Below are 16036 nucleotides of genomic sequence, written 5' to 3'. Positions count from 1 at the left end.
CAGGGGTCGTCTAGCGGCTTCCGGCCACCCAGGAGAGAAGCGATTTCTCTGCTCTTTTTTTTCGACAGGGTTAAAAGTAAACCTGCCGTTCCGTGTGCACAGTGAGAGGGGATAGCAGTCTTCCCCTCTCACCCATCACAGAAGTTCCAGCACAGTGCTGTGCTAGGACTCCTGTATTGGAGGTGACAGGGTCAATAAAGAGAACCTGTCTTACACATGTATTGGTTTTATACCTCTCAGAAACCCCTATTTCTCTGGGTTTTTTTATAAAAAAAATTATTAAAGAAATTTAAAAAATTCAAAAGCGATTAAAAAGAAATAAGAAACAAATTATTAAAAAATAAACAATAATAAGGTGAGAGTCCTCCTCAGCCCTCTCCTAGCGCAGCAGTGTCAGTTCTCCCGCCAAGCCGCCAGATGTCGCAGCAGCAGCCGCGCCATCCCTAAATTTTACCGTTGGGGGTCACCACAACTTGGCAAATGTTACCAAGGCGTCCCAGCCCTAGAAAGGTTGAGAACCACTGGTGTAGAGGTTAGAGCACAGGTTTGCCATTGGCAAGGTCGCTGGTTCAAATCCAGGCACTCGAATTTCGTCCGAAACGAATGTAATTTCGGACCCGAAAAACGAAACTAAACAAATTTTTTTTTGTTTGTTTCAAAACGAAACGAAACTAAACAAATTTTTTGCTGGTGCACATGTCTAGTGGTTAGTGGCGTGCGTGTTCGACAACTGTTCAGCATTGCAGCCATCGGAAACTCGCCCCGTGGCTGCAATGATGGGCAGATCGTACGTTTTTTAAATTACTTTACAACCCTCGCAAGACTAAAGTCTTGTGAGGGTTGCACAGTGTATGACCACCTTATGAGTGTAGTTAGTTTTTCACACATGTGCTCTATGTGTGTAAAATAAATAATGACACGGTGTAATATGTCATGTGTTGTTGTTCATCTGAGGTTGTATTTACCTAATTTTAAGACCTGCTAAAGATTGGGTGATTTGTATTATGTCCTGATACATAAGACCATAAAATTCAAAGAGGGCTTACTTTCTTTTTCACAACACACACAGACACACACAATGTGTTCGTAAGCACAGGGGTTGGCTGATAGGACATCCTGCTTTCACATTGTCCAACCAGAAAAATGTGATCCAAAGTCCTCAGAGCTCCTTGCGAGGTGAAGCCACAAGACCCCAAAGACAGCTCCCCTTTTTTAGGTCTGACTTCCATAGTGACTATGTGAGGCTGTACCTGGTAAAGGATCATTGTAAGGTCTTTCTGAGCACATTGCCATAGGAGCTAAATGAGTCTTGGCTGCTGAGCCAGCTTTCCTCGCACTTGTTAAAGGACTCCACGGTCTGTTACACTCACAGCTCAAGGTGAGAAGTCTCTTCAAGAGGGAATTCTCTGCCTTTTCTTTGCTGGTGAACTTAACTGGTTCCAATGGAGTGGAACGCCTCACCCTGCCCCCGCCACCGGTGTAAGCGGCCTGTTTTATGAAATAATGTATGGCTGCTGGCTTATAATAACATAATGACCAATGAATGGATTATATGTGAATTTATAAAGTACGATTCATATGGCAGAGATGTCTAGAGTGTGATTAAACCACACTGTGTTGTGGGAATCTGTAGGGTTTGGCAGTGTGGGCTTATGGTCAGATTACCCAATTTTTTAGGCTACGTGAAACATGAAAGCTAGGAGAACCCCATTTTTGCAAACTTTTTTTGGAAGATTCTCCTCTTCAGTATATTGGCAAGCTATTCAAGGGTACTTGCTGAAATCCTCCAATGCATTGTCTTGGAGGTTCCGTTTAGAATCCTGGAAAAGACAGTGAACCAGTTAAAGTAACATGAGTGAGCAGCTGCTGTAAAGACCAATTGAAGGCTCACACCTTTTTCCCTTCTTTATAGTCCCATCCATTTACATGTTGTGATTTGTGACTGGTTTTTGTTAGGCGATGCCCTAAAGAACTTTTTCTCTTAATGACAACCCTGATTCTAGTTCTTACACTTGAGTGCCTTGTGCTGACAGAGCTGAGTAACAGCCACACCTCTCAACACAAGTGTCAGCAAACAGATTTCTACTGCAGAGAATGGGAAGGGACAGGTCTAAATGTGGTGGCTATTGCACAGTCATAGTTAGATGTCAGGCACAACTACCCTAACAGGAAAGTGGGGGCAAGTCTTGGAAAATGTGGAGTGGCTGTCACTGGGACTGTGGTTTTACCCCTTCCCCATTGTACTGGTAAAATATTAATGTTTGATGACCTAGCCAATCAGCAGGCTTGGAGGGCCTGGTGATGCATGCTGGGAGAACTGTTAAATATTTGGGACACTTCCTGTTCTTCATCTTACCTCATGGGTTTTTGCCCTGTTAGGATGTCACTGTGAAAGCTCTGCCTCTTTCCCCAGGCCTTTGGACCTTGCAGTTGGAAGGAAGCAGGGATTTATATCTAGCAACTTTCTGCGATGAGAAAAAGGGACATCTTCCAGCACAGTTATTTAGGCGATGTATACACCCCTGACACAACCCCAGGTATGGGGACCATTAAGAATGTATAAACCAAAAATGATTGGCTAAGCCCAGAATTGTTTGCGTATACCATTACTTTTCCTTTCTACTGGATTTTCAAAATAGCAAACAAGATAAATGTTTTAGTGCAAAATAACACTTTTGGCAGTTAAATGGAAACTTTTTATAGATATCTGTACATCAGACCAAAAGGAGGGACAACTGAGAAGGGAAAAAGGAATTTGGTTCCAAAATGAGGGACAGTTGGGAGGTATGGGGATCTCCCCTCCTGAAGATGTTGGCTGCTAGAGTCTAAAGTAGGGATGCACCGATCATGTGCCCATGCCGAGTATTTATGCGAGTACTCGTACTCGCCCAAATGCTCCGATGCCTAGCCTGATACTTCCTGTATCAGGAAGCGGGCAGCGTGTAATGACTTGCTGCCCGGCTTCCTGATTGGTTGGGAAGCTGACAAATCAGGAAGCCGGGCGCCGTGTAATGACGAGGGAGCATGGAGCCAGCTTCCTGGCCAATCAGGAACCTGGCTGCCGCATTTTACACGGCGCCCGGCTTCCTAAATGGCCAGAAAGCCCGCTCCATGCTTTCTCGTCAAGTAGTGACGAGAAGCATGGAGACGGCTTCCCGGCTAATCAGGAAGCCAGGTGACGAGTCATTACACACCGCCTGGCTTTCTTAATGGGACTTCCGGTATTCGTACCGGCGAGTACCGAAAACAAATAGCAGTACTCGTACTCGGTACCAAAATACCAGTATCGGTGCATCCCTAGTCTAAAGAATGTCTGGCCTAGAGGAAACAAGCTGCGGCTGTCCCTCACAAAAGATATGGTGAGTGGTTGAGTGGAAAGTATACGCATGAACCTTTCCATGCTGTCCTGCTTTGGAACAATAAGATTGAGATACCAGTTGAACCTTAAATGCTAATGTGCCAAAGTTCTGTAGGTGTCCAAAACAACGAAGTCTGTGTTCAGAGACTTTGTCAGAGATGAGAGATTAAGAAGAGATTAGAGTCTAGTGTGGTGTTTGAGAACGGCCACGTTTTCAAGAAAATGTGATCAACACCTCACCCTTCCTCCCATATTGCAATTTGGAATAAACCAGTTCTTATATCAAACTGACTAAAGTAACAGGCGCCCATCCTTTTTACACCCTGAAGAACCAACCATGCTTGACATTGTATGTGCCTGGCATCTTATTGCCTTGTAAGAGTGCTTAGGACATAATGTATCTCTTGGTCATCTAGAAGTCAAAATGTATAGAAGATCAGTACAAACAGCTCTACACTGTAAAAGCAAGTAAATAGGGAAGCCATTCCTTTACAGCCTGTAGTTCCTGGAATAAGTAAGTAGAAAGAGTTTGAAGAATAAAGAGTTTGAAGAATGAGTTATTACAAGATGGACAGGTTGTTTTAAAGTTTAAATAAATGCTTGTAGCCCCCCACGCATCAGCGTGCACCTGGGAGACTGTGATATTATATCTTCAGGAGGGGATCAGTGATTTGCACCGTGGGTTAATCTGTTTCACAATATGAGACACAAATCGTTTAACAGACTGCTGGTTTATGTCAGGGGAGCAGAAAAGATGTATTCTTCCCTTTAGCTAATACTCATTTGTTGGGGTATTTACGGCAAACAGATCCTTTCACTCCATACAACTTGATTTATCATCAGCTACATTCAGGTTGGGATTCAGTGACTGAAGAAAATGTCAGATGAGATGTTTGAAACTTGGTAGCAATGCCAAAACAACACAAACTTTAGATACTTCCTTTCTTTCTGAAATGGGAAATGGACAGTCTTTAGAACCAAAGTGTTTGGATTAAGGCTAGGTTCAAACCTAGGTGACACCTCACCGCGCAGCAATCGTGCACGATACCGCACTGATTGCCGTGCGGTCGGCATCGCATGTGCAGGAGAACCGATCTGCCCTGGAACAGCTTGTTCCGACTTCTATCCGACTTTGTGAGTGCGGTGGAATGTGAGATCGCAGTCGGAGAGAAGTGACATTTCAGGACCGATCAGCTGTTCCAGGGCAGATCGGTTCTCCTGCACATGTGATTTGTGATGCCGATCTGCCCTGGAACAGCTGGGAAAGCGCTGGAATGCTTCACCTATTGGCGGTCACACATTCCACCGCCGAAAAACTGGGCAGGATTACGTTAAAACGTGTGACCACGTCACCGGTCACACATTCTAACGTAGTCACAACCTTTGATAGAACACCGCCATCAGGGGGGTATGGCCGGTACCCATGTGAGGGGTCTGGGGGGCCTCTTACATGGGTATCAACTGTACCGAGGCGGCATGGCAGAGGTGACAGGGGGGGGGGTGGAGGAGGCCGGGCCCCAGCAGCAGCAGGTAAGAAGAGTTGGGAGGAGGTACAGGGAAAGGGATCCCGATGACCAGGCCAGCCCACCTGGGACCCTGCAGAGCCCACCATAGAGAGTCTCAGGTGGGCTATGCAGGATCTATGGTGTGCTCTGCAGGGTCTCAGGTAAGTCCAGCATGCTACTGCAACATTAGAGACCGCTGGGGGGGTGTCTTGGGCCAGTGTGATCCGCTCCCGCGCCCCCCCTCCCCTGTCTTGGGAGGGGGCCCAAGATAAAATCTTGCACCAGGGCCCTTTGGTTATTAGGTCCGCCACTGGTCTCCACTGCTCGTTCGAAGATTCTCGGGTGGCCGCAAAGGATCATGGGGTGGGCACATGCGCAGTAGAGATCTTCGGCCAGGAGAAGTAAGTCAATGCAGGCAGCCTGTACGCACACAGTCTCCGTGGGAAACAAAAGACACAGCAGTCAGCTCTGGATCAGAGACCGGCACCAGCATTGGAGGGACCCCTGAAAACTACTGGAAAGAGGACGATGATCGGATCAAGAGGCATCATTTAAGGTAAGTCCTTGCACCAGCATGAAGGGAAATGTAACTTTAATGTTACTTTAACACATACAGTATAAGTGTACATAACAGTAGCACAGGGGTGGGTAACCTTGGCACTCCAGCTGTAATGAAACAACAAATCCCAGCATGCCTCTGTCTCTAAGAGCCATGCCTGTGGCTTTAAGAGTCATGCAAAGACTCATGGGACTTGTAGTTCCACACCAGCTGGAGTGTGAAGGTTGCCTACCTCTCTACCTCATTTGCAAACCTTAAAGCTGAACGCTAGTCATACAAACTATCTAGAATTGCATGATACAACTTGTAGTTCCACAACAGCTAGAGTGCCAAGGTTGCCTGTTCCTGTGCTAGCAGGCTCTGTAGGTCTGTAACCTTTGACATAAGGTTGCCCCCCACCCCAAGTGCATGCTGTTTGCCAATCTCTGCCCGTTTTATTAAAGTCCAATTGAAAAAGCTGTTCAATTAGCAGGGAGCATGAGCTCTGCTAATTGCAAAGCCATTTTGAAACCAGAGTCACGTTTTCAATTTAATTGATGTGTAAGATATTTAAATTGCAATTGGTAAATTATGTTTGGTGGAAGATCATTTTCAGTCCAGTATGACCCGGCAGAGTCAGTTGCCTTATCACCATTTGTACTTAATCAAAAAATTTAGCACACATGGTTTCACTGGGGATCGAACGCAGGACCTTCTGCGTGTAAAGCAGACGTGATAACCACTACACTATGAAACCACTTGGGAGTTAGAATGTGATGATGTCACAACTGTCATGTAGCTTCTGGCTCGCCCAGTCACAGTAGATGAGGACTTTGTTCAACTACTGTCATGGGACAGTTCTTGCGATTCACACACCTCCCACCTTGTGCAGCCAGGCGGCTGACAACACTTTTTCTTGGTTCTGCTTTGCTGCTACCTGTGTCACCTCTCCAGCACTAGTGTGCATGCTAGATTAGGAAGAAGCATGAGGAAACTGCTGATGCAGTGAGCAACAAAAGTTGTATCTTAAGCTGAATCAAGAAATATTGGATCAGTCCTAAAGACTGTTTAGAAATGTGCTGCAACTGCAAATCTTTGGTAGCAAATACCGTATATACTCGAGTATAAGCCGAGTTTTTCAACCCATTTTTTGTGCTGAAAAATGCCCCCCTCGGCTTATACTCGAGTCAGCGTCTCGAGAACTGAGGAAAGTGAGTACGCTGGTCAGGTTTCTTCTTACTTACCTCGCCGAGCGTCGCGTCACTGCTGCTCCGGTGGGCGGCGCTCCGAGCGGGGTCATCTGGCAGTCTCCGGGTCCTAATTTAGGTGGCCGGAGACTGCCAGATGACCCGCAGTGACGTGACGCGACGCTCGGCGAGGTAAGTAAGAAGAAAAAAAAAAACCCCCGCAGCGGCCAGTCAGGAGCAGGGGAGCAGGGATGAGTCAGCGGCGCGCTGGTCAGGCGAGAGGAGCTCCAGGTGGGGTTGTAATTTAGCGGGCAGGCACCTCTAAGTCAGCTAAATTAGGACCCCACCTGGAGCTCCTCCCACTGGACCAGCGCGCCGCTGACTCGTCCCTGCTCTCTCCGTGATGTGATGATCGATCACCGGCACACGGACACAGTGAGTGAGGGCAGATTTGGGGGGGAGATTTATTAAGCAATTATGTATTGTCTGCACTGTATTAGCAGTATATACTCTATATACAATATATACTGCTAATACAGTGCAGACAATACATTTACAATTATACTAACATGAATGTATTAAATGATCTGTATGTAGCCCTGTACTATGGATCATTTAACCCATTCATGTTAGCAGAGGATCATTGTAAATGTATTGTTGCAGGCACTCTATATGTACATGTACTATATACTACATATAGAATGCACTGAACAATAGATTTACAATTATCCTCTGCTAATATGAATGGGTTAAATGATCCGTAGTACATGATATGTAGCCCTGTACCCCCTTTTCCACTTACAGAGCTAGGTTATTGTTTTTCTTTGAAATAAATATTCATGTAATTTTATTGGTATCTATCTTCATTTTGTACATTTACCAGTAGCTGCCTCATTTCCCACCCTAGGCTTATACTCGAGTCAATATTTTTTCCCAGTTCTTTGTGGTAAAATTAGGTACCTCGGCTTATATTCGGGTCGGCTTATACTCGAGTATATACGGTAATATATATATATACACACACACATGTACACAGTATATATATCTATAGATATATATATATATATTATTGTATATACCGTATTTTGCGCTCCATAAGGTGCACCGGACCATAGGACGCAGGTTCTGTGACAGAAGCTGCAGTTAGTAACCGCTGAGACGGGTGGTGCTGTGATTACAGCGCCATGGTCTCAGTGATTGAAGAAAATAGGTCACCAGTGTTCCCAGGACTGACTGCGCCAAATGAGATATTGAAAGGAAATAAATTGACAATATTTCAGCAAAAGGCCGTGTTCTGTTAAAGACATAAACTGAAGAGGCCCGATCATGTAACAGTCCCAGCAGGAGACATATTATACATTCATCAGCATCACGGGGACATCTGTTGTGAGAGGCTCCGCATACAGACGGCCCGGGGCTTCTCATTTGGGAGCCATAAGATCAACTCAGGTTATTGCTTGTGATTATTTTAATATGCGCATTGAGAAACATATGCCGCGTAGAAGGAAGGGCCACTTGAAGACATGAGTGGGCCCAAGACAAAGATAATTCAAGCCTCTGCCCCATGGTCAAAATAATGTTATTCTTTACATTTTAAAGAAATAATCATTTGTGAGGGTACCAAGTATTTTAGAGTGCTCATAGAAGATGTTAAAGTTTATGTAAAACCATTTTAGTAGTTTGGGGTAGAATAGGAAATCGTTAAGAGCCCTCTCGAGTCTTTTTTTCCTATCTCCTGTTGGGGAAGTTTCCCTTTATTTTCTAGCCCAGAAACACAGCAGAAAGGAAGAGGAGATCCATCCAAAACGAGGGGATATCTGCTCTTACTTGTCAAAAGAAGTTTCCCCATTGGAAGAAGCACCCTCTATTACAACTGTGAAATGATAGATTTCCCATCACCTTCTGACCTGGTGACAATGGTCACCATAACCTATCGAGAGGGAACACTTTCTTATTTACACAGACAGCAAAAAAATCCCAACAGAGATTCTAACCCCTCACCAGTCATTCCAAAACTAAAACACATTTGGGACTACATACACTTTGAGCTTGGCTAACAACTAGCCTTGCTTCTCAACTGGTGGGTGACCCAAAAGTGGGTCGCGACCCTGTGTTCAGTGGATCGCCACGTGCCTTCCACTTTTCTAGGCTCTGCAGCCTCCCACTAGTGCAGCACTGTCAGTTCTAGGGCCAAGCAGCCATTCAAAATATGCTGCCCGGCACCGTGTGTCAGCTTGAAGTGGGGTGGGCTGGAGCTATGTCTGCAAGGGAGCTCCATCCATACATGCATTGCTTACAGCTCCCTCTCATGTCCTGTAGAGGTGCCTGGACCGGAGTGATGTCACGTTCTGGCTCCCAACACTTATACAGAGTGCGCAACGAAGTTGTACAAGCAAAGCACATATGGATGGAGCTCCGTCACAGCACAGCAGCCCACACTGGACCCCAGGCTGAGGATCCACTCCAGTTCTCGTAAGATAGGGAGACGTGTATATTTGCGTGAGATTGTGTCTGTCCGTGTTTCTAAGGGTCTGTTCACACAAGTACAGTGTGATAATCGAACAGTCTTGTGCCATTAATGCACTGTACCACGCAATCATACCTACTATGCATTCTGGTGCGGGAGGTGTGTTGCCATTCATTTGAATGGCACCCAAACGCACCTCCCACGCACAGTTCAATCGCCCGAACCAAAACTCGCGGTACCACAGTGCCGTGCCTTCCATTATAGTGTGACTTGGGTCGTGACCTAATGACCAAGGAGAAATGTTGGTCCTGAGGTTATACAGGTTGAGAACCACTGGTTTACTACCCAACATGATTCCTGTTTTGAACTTCAACAGACCTTAAAGGAGAACTATGAGGTGAGCGCTTTTCACTCACCTCATAGTTCTAGCCGACCTGTGACAATGAGACTGTCACAGGTCGGCTCAGTAGATCGGGAGGTGAGCGAACACATACCGGTGTTCGCTCACCTCTCGATCCTGTCACAGCTCTCTGCCAAGACAGGGGAGGGGCTGGATTCCCCGCTCCGATCCGACAGCGCTGACTGGCGGAACGGACGGGGGAGGGGGCGGGTACAGCTGGCTCTGCCTATAGATAGGCAGAGCTAGCTGTCAGTCACGCAGCTGGGCGGATCCCGGCACAATTGTCCGGATCTGCTTCAGCTGCGGCGTCTCAGTATACCGCGAGCTACAGCTCGCGGTATACTGAGCCTAGGGTGACGGGAGGACGCTAGTTTGTGTCCTCCCGTTACCTTTAGGAGAACTATGGGGAAAAGCCTTAACCCCATAGTTCTCCTTTAAAGCATATACCAGCAGCATGCAAACTCATCTAAAAATACATGGCAACCGCACAATTTATAACTAGCTTTAGTAGCAAGGTCCACATGGAAGGGCTGACACTTACCGGCTACCCTGCAACAAAACAAATTGCCCTGTCTCATAATATGTGTTAAAAATAGAGGTAGAATTCTCAAGATGTTCCTCCTGCCAATGAAACAAACTGTCCCGCTTTCCACCTCTGGAGGACTATCCCAGCTCTGCTACAGGTGAGAAAATGACTTGACTTGACGTGACTGTGTCTGCTGTGTCTGGTCTGCACTACGAAAGGAATTATGGCTATTGTTCTCTCTCTTTCAGGTCCCAGACAGACACTGCCCCACACATAGCTTTTTGATGTGCAGAGGAATATGTAAAATCTACTTAAAGGAGAACTATGAGGTAAGTGAAAATCACTCCTCCTCATAGTTCGAGCCAACGTGTGACAAATAAACTGTCACACGTCGGCTTAATAGATCGGGAAGTGAGCGAACGCATACCGTCGCTCGCTCACTTCTCGATCATCTCACTGCAGAGAGCGTTGACTGTCAGTCACCACACCCCACAGGGATTCCCCCGTGCTGACTGGAGGAATGGACGGGTACAGCTGGCTCTGCCTCTAGATAGGCAGAGTCAGCTGTCATTCACGCAGCTGGTTGGATCTGTCCGGGCTGCGCCGGTCTCAGTATACCGTGAGCTGTAGCTCACAATATACTGAGCTTTGGGTCACGGGGGGGCGCTAGTATATGTCCTCCCGTGACCCTTAAGAGAACTATGGGGAAAAACACTTGTCCCATAGTTCTCTTTTAAAGGCAGAAATAACTGCTAACCACCTAAAGAGCTCCTGGGTTCACTAGGGATTGAACCCAAGACTTTCTGCACATAAAGTAGACATGAAAACCACTATGCTATGAAACAAGCTAGCATAGTTATCAGCATTCTTTCTTTCTTTCTTTCTTTCTTTCTTTCTTTTTCTTTCTTTCTTTCTGTTTGTGTTGAGAGTAACCTACTGAACTGATGGGAATTTGCCTCTTCAGTCATCATGCGGGACTGGGTTTTATTCCTCCAGCTCGAAATAAAGTCTCCAAAGGATGAGATTTGCAATATGTTCCTTGTTCCATGTCTTTGAAACAGACTGTCCCACTTTCTACCTCTGAAAGACTGTCCCAGCTTTGCTATGCATTGGAGTACTGGAAGAAAGTGGAATAACAGCTCTGGGCCTGCAAGGCTTATCCTAATGCTGTGGCTAGCAAATTAAAATGGGAAAGAGTCAGTATAGGTGATCTACCAGGCAGGCAAGCTTCCACATTCTAGATGATCTCTACTGTCTACTTGGTTTGTGGTGTCAAATTGCAGGACTGTTAATAGGGCAGATACATCTTTGCCCAGAAATAGTCAACTTGATATCCACTATAGTCAACATGATATCCACTTCACTATGAGACCATAAGTAAGAATCCTCATCCGCAGTGTTTCTTCTTCTTCTTGCAGTTCATCAGAGATAAAGTCAATGTGAAGGATGGGCCAAGTTATTTATTGATGAGAATGTTTGTAATGTAACTGGAAGTAAAGCCTCCCAAGGGAGAAATTCTCAACAAGTTCCTTAGTGAATGAAATAAACTTCCATAAAAATTCACCTCTGAGGGACATTCTCAGCCCCGATGCAGGTAAGAAAGTGACAATACCTTCATGGCTGTGTCTGGTCTGCACTGCGAAATAACTCATTGGAGATACCATCTAGTTTTCAAGCATCTAGGTTTATTGTTTCCTCCTTCAGGTCTAAGACAGATATGACCCTGCACATAGCTTTTTGATGTGCAGAAGAAAATGTAAAATGTATCTAGAAATTAGTTTAAAAGCAGCAATGGCTGCATCTGCTTAGCCACCTAAAGATACCCTGGCTTCACTGGGGATCGAACCCAGGACCTTCTGCGTGTAAAGCAGACATGATAACCACTACACTATGAAACCATACAAAGGACATTATGTAGCATGCTTTATACTGCGTTGCATCTCTTAATTGTCCAATTAACTATTACATAGCCACATGATATGTGTCTTTTATAGAGTTTAGATTTAACCTAACCTTTTAGGATCTTGGGTTGGGGGCTACCTAGTATGAAGGCCCTGTGAGCTCTAGTGAAACCTTGACAGATGGAGGCATGGCTCCTTGTAGTGTGTAGCACCAAATAATGCAAATAGGTTTAAAGCAGCTCAGTCAGGAGGGCTACTATGACATGGGGTGAAGGGGCTGGGACAATGCTATGTTAAGGCAAATCAACACTGACCTGAAGGCCTTTAGCCCTCAGTAGAGTTGGCCACCCACCCACAGCTTTATTAGCGGTTTGACCTTGCCAGTGGTTAAAATTTGTTTTTAATGGTCAATGCCCTCATGTGGGTTTTTGGGTTAATCAAGTTCCAGTCCAGCACACCTGGTCAGAACAGGCATGTACACTATATCAGGTTACTGTTTAGGTGTGCGCCCAGTATAACTGTGACTGGCACAGGTTATGTTGTGACTGGCACAGCTCAAAAAAGCTCGCCCTTTTTCCATCATAATCTGTCATCATGTCATCCTTGGGCAAGGTTGCATATTATGAATGGTCATGGTCATCTAGTTTTCAAGCACTTAGGTTTATTGTTTCCTCCTTCAGGTCGAAGACAGACATAACTCTGCACATAGCTTTTTGATGTGCAGAAGAATATGTAAAATGTATCTAGAAATCGGTTTAAAAGCAGCAATGGCTGCATCTGCTTAGCCACCTAAAGATACTCTGGTTTCACTGGGGATCGAACCCAGGACCTTCTGCGTGTAAAGCAGACGTGATAACCACTACACTATGAAACCACATGGGGTACATAATAGCACGCTTTATACTGTGTTGCGTCCTCTTACAGTTTATCAGCAATAAAGCCCAAAATTCTAAACGCTGATAACTTAAGCAATGCTTGTTGAAGCCTGCTAGCAGTGAGTAACCTACTAAGCTGATGCAAATTTGCCTTTTCAGTAAGCTACGGAGACATTCATGCCACAGATCCTTAGCCACCTAAAGAATACTGTTTTTACATCCAGGACCTTCTGCGTGTAAACCAGAGGCGATTACCATTACACTAGGAGACCATGGTGCTCCAAAGTCCTCAGCATCCTTTCTGTTTCTTCTTCTTACAGTTCATGAGCGATAAAGCTAAAGCAAAGGACTGGCCAAGCTACTCATCTACTACACCCTTTTGAGATGTTCAAATACGATTGTAACACAGCACTGATATTCACCAGCCTATGGGTCGTAAACAGTTGAAAGTTCACACACACAAGATGTTCTTGCTCAAAACTACTGTTTAACTATGGATTCATCTGCCAAATTCAAAATTAATGCTGCTGACAAAAGGCACTGGCATCCCAAGAGGGGTGCATCCCACACCGGGTGACACTATCAGAAGGGGTGTCAGTCATTTTGGTGTCAACCCCTCTTAAAAGTCAGGCACTCGGTCACGGACAGAGAGCCCAACAGCAGCACGAGAGAGAGGGGGTGACACGGTGGCATATCAGATCCTGCCAGGTCAATATCCCCTCCTCTCTTTGCCGTCGTCCATCACCAAGATTGCCGCTGGCAGTGAACTACGTCAACGCACGTGTGATGGCATCACACCACGGATGTTGTAATGCATGTTTGGTGGCCGCACCAGGTAACACCCACCCTGGTGCCCCCACTGCTAAAGGCAAACCTTTTTCTTAGCATTGGATGGAGTGGTGCCTCTGTTATGTTACTATTGCTGTGTCCCTGTTAGGGAGATTCACTCTCTCATATTGTCCTGATCACCAATGTCACTCGGCATGTAAGTGAGGGGTAAATCCAAAATTCTGATTTTCCACCAGAGCATAAAGCAGGGAAACTCCAAGGGGGGAAACTTGCTCCCATGACAATTGTCTAAGAGAGGATTTCCCTCACATTAGAAAGATATGCTATCACTTCTGGTTGAGTCTGCAGGACAGGAAGTGAAGGGAAGTTTCCTTAATGAGACACTTTTACCTGGGATTGAACCAAGAACCTTCTGCATATACAGGTCCTTATAGTGGTTTTCCATTAAAATGCCCCTTTAGCTGATAATATTTAAAATAATCCTAAAAACACCAAAGTAACATTCAACTTAAATCCACAGTGGTCCCTTGTAAGGGGAATTGTCTAAGGCTTAAACAGTTGGCTTGTAGCCAGCATAATTATTAAGTTCTCCTGTACCTGATTTCATCCCCCAAAGCATTCTAATCCCCTGGTGTTGTGCAGCGAGACCTGTCTGCATCACCCTTGTCTCCCTTCATTAGAAGCCAGGCGCTGAGGTAGAAGGCAGAGTGCTCACAGGTATGGAAACTTCCCTGCCGAATGTGACAAAACATCTGGAGAGTGTTTGTATAGCACTGCACACACGTGATTAGTACTTGCCATTATTACATTGTGCATCATAAAAGTTATTACAAGTAGTGTGAGTGTCCGAAGGATAGGAAGTACCCACATAGCTCCCAACCCCTCCTTTGCTACTCTTTCCGGCATACCTGTAGCTGTCCATTTTTCAGGTTTGAAGTAAAGATTTGTACATAAATGCACTATGTAAACCTTTTCACTTTTGCATAGAGCAGGGAAGGGTCAGAAGCTTAGAAGCTTGGTCCAATTTGAATTGCTTCCTCTGTCCACCATGGGGGGGGGGGCGGTAAGAGGAATCTCCTCAATGGGGACAATTAAAACCTAAACGAGGTCTTCCATTCCCCATTCTATTCAAAACATAACAATTGCTTGAGTTGGAGTTTTACTTTAGCTAAAAACTCACACCAATATTAAACAAAAGAAAAGCTAACAAAATGAGAACTAAGCCCATTGCTGTCAAAAGTTTTTAGATTGCACCCTGCTTTAGGCTAAGTAGTAAAGTATATCACCAGCACACCAAAGTAAAATCTTCAACGAGTGGTCATTTTATTGATGTACACAAATCTCATCATAAAGCAATGTTTCAGGGCCACTCAGGGTCCCTTCATCAGGCATGAAGAGGGAACCTACCAGTAAGGAGTGTGGTGGGAACCTCTTTGGAACTGCTTTAGGCTAAGACACACATTTGCTTTCCTACACCTTAAAGGGTATTTCCACTTCCCTAGGCAAATTTGGGAAAATGGAATTACGCCCTCTCCCCCCAGCCCGATATACTTACCTTTGGTCAGAACACTCCTTCCCTCGCGCTGGTGGTACATTGTAGTGCAGGGCTGCGCTGCCATGGACGGAGTACGAGTAGTACACCGGTACCGTTGGAGAAGAAAGGTAAGTATAGCGCGGTGGGAGAGAGGGGGCCAGATTGGAGGGGGTAATTTCATTTCCTCAAATTCGCCTGGGTAAGTGGAATTCCCCTTTAAAGTGAATGTGGACTAATTTGGTATATATTGTTTTAATCCTCAGGACTAAGGATACTTAATAGAAACCATCTGAACATTGATTTTTAATTCTGAAATGTACTGGGTTTACTTTACAGTAGCCCCTAGACAGCCTACAGAGGGCATTTTAGACTTATGATGTAACATTTAGGAATTACGGCCAATTTTATACCCAGTGGCTTAGCCACTCGGCATCTTCAACTCTTGAAGCCATTGGAGCTGGTGGGAAGGATCAGCACAGTGATGTACATGTCTTCCTGTATATGTCACCGTGCCCTGTCAGAGTATTCCTCTCAAGAGCCCTGACATATACAATGAACTCACTCTTGGGAGCAGTTCTGCTTATTTCCTTGCCTGCTGATGGATGAGATGGTGCATAGGTGGTGACAAGGAAGCAGAGAACTCCTCTGTCTTTATTACAGCAAGTGCCAGTCTATAACATTCCCCTTCGCTCTTTCCCTGGCAGCTACATAAAAGGTTTTATGGGGAGGGGCAGAGAAGCTGGGCCACCACAGGGAGTAATTAAACACTCCCTGAAGACAAGAGGGCTATGACGTGCAAAGAGGAAAGTGGTTGTGATAATCAATTGATTCTTCCTGGAGTGTGTATTCCTCTCTAGCAAGTTCAGAGACACATTGCAATAAAAAAATAATTTATGAATGAGTAAAAATGCTGCAAATATGCACTTAAATTACAAGCTTTTTTGTGCTTTTACCTG

The 16036-nt window shown here is 45.3% G+C and overlaps 3 non-coding genes across 3 annotated transcripts; all 3 read right to left on the bottom strand.

Annotated features, from left to right (window-relative positions):
* Positions 1–6085: 6085 nt before the first annotated feature.
* TRNAV-UAC lies at positions 6086–6158 on the bottom strand. Its single transcript has one exon. It is a non-coding gene; the product is annotated as a tRNA-Val (tRNA).
* Positions 6159–11806: 5648 nt separating this feature from the next.
* TRNAV-UAC lies at positions 11807–11879 on the bottom strand. The gene has a single exon. It is a non-coding gene; the product is annotated as a tRNA-Val (tRNA).
* Positions 11880–12683: 804 nt separating this feature from the next.
* TRNAV-UAC lies at positions 12684–12756 on the bottom strand. Its single transcript has one exon. It is a non-coding gene; the product is annotated as a tRNA-Val (tRNA).
* Between the last annotated feature and the right edge of the window lie 3280 nt (positions 12757–16036).

This window comes from Nanorana parkeri, unplaced genomic scaffold, assembly GCF_000935625.1.
Source record: "Nanorana parkeri isolate BGI_ZX_2015 unplaced genomic scaffold, ASM93562v1 scaffold891, whole genome shotgun sequence".
NCBI classification, from domain to species: domain Eukaryota; kingdom Metazoa; phylum Chordata; class Amphibia; order Anura; family Dicroglossidae; genus Nanorana; species Nanorana parkeri.
This window is presented reverse-complemented; position numbering and strand designations above follow the sequence as displayed.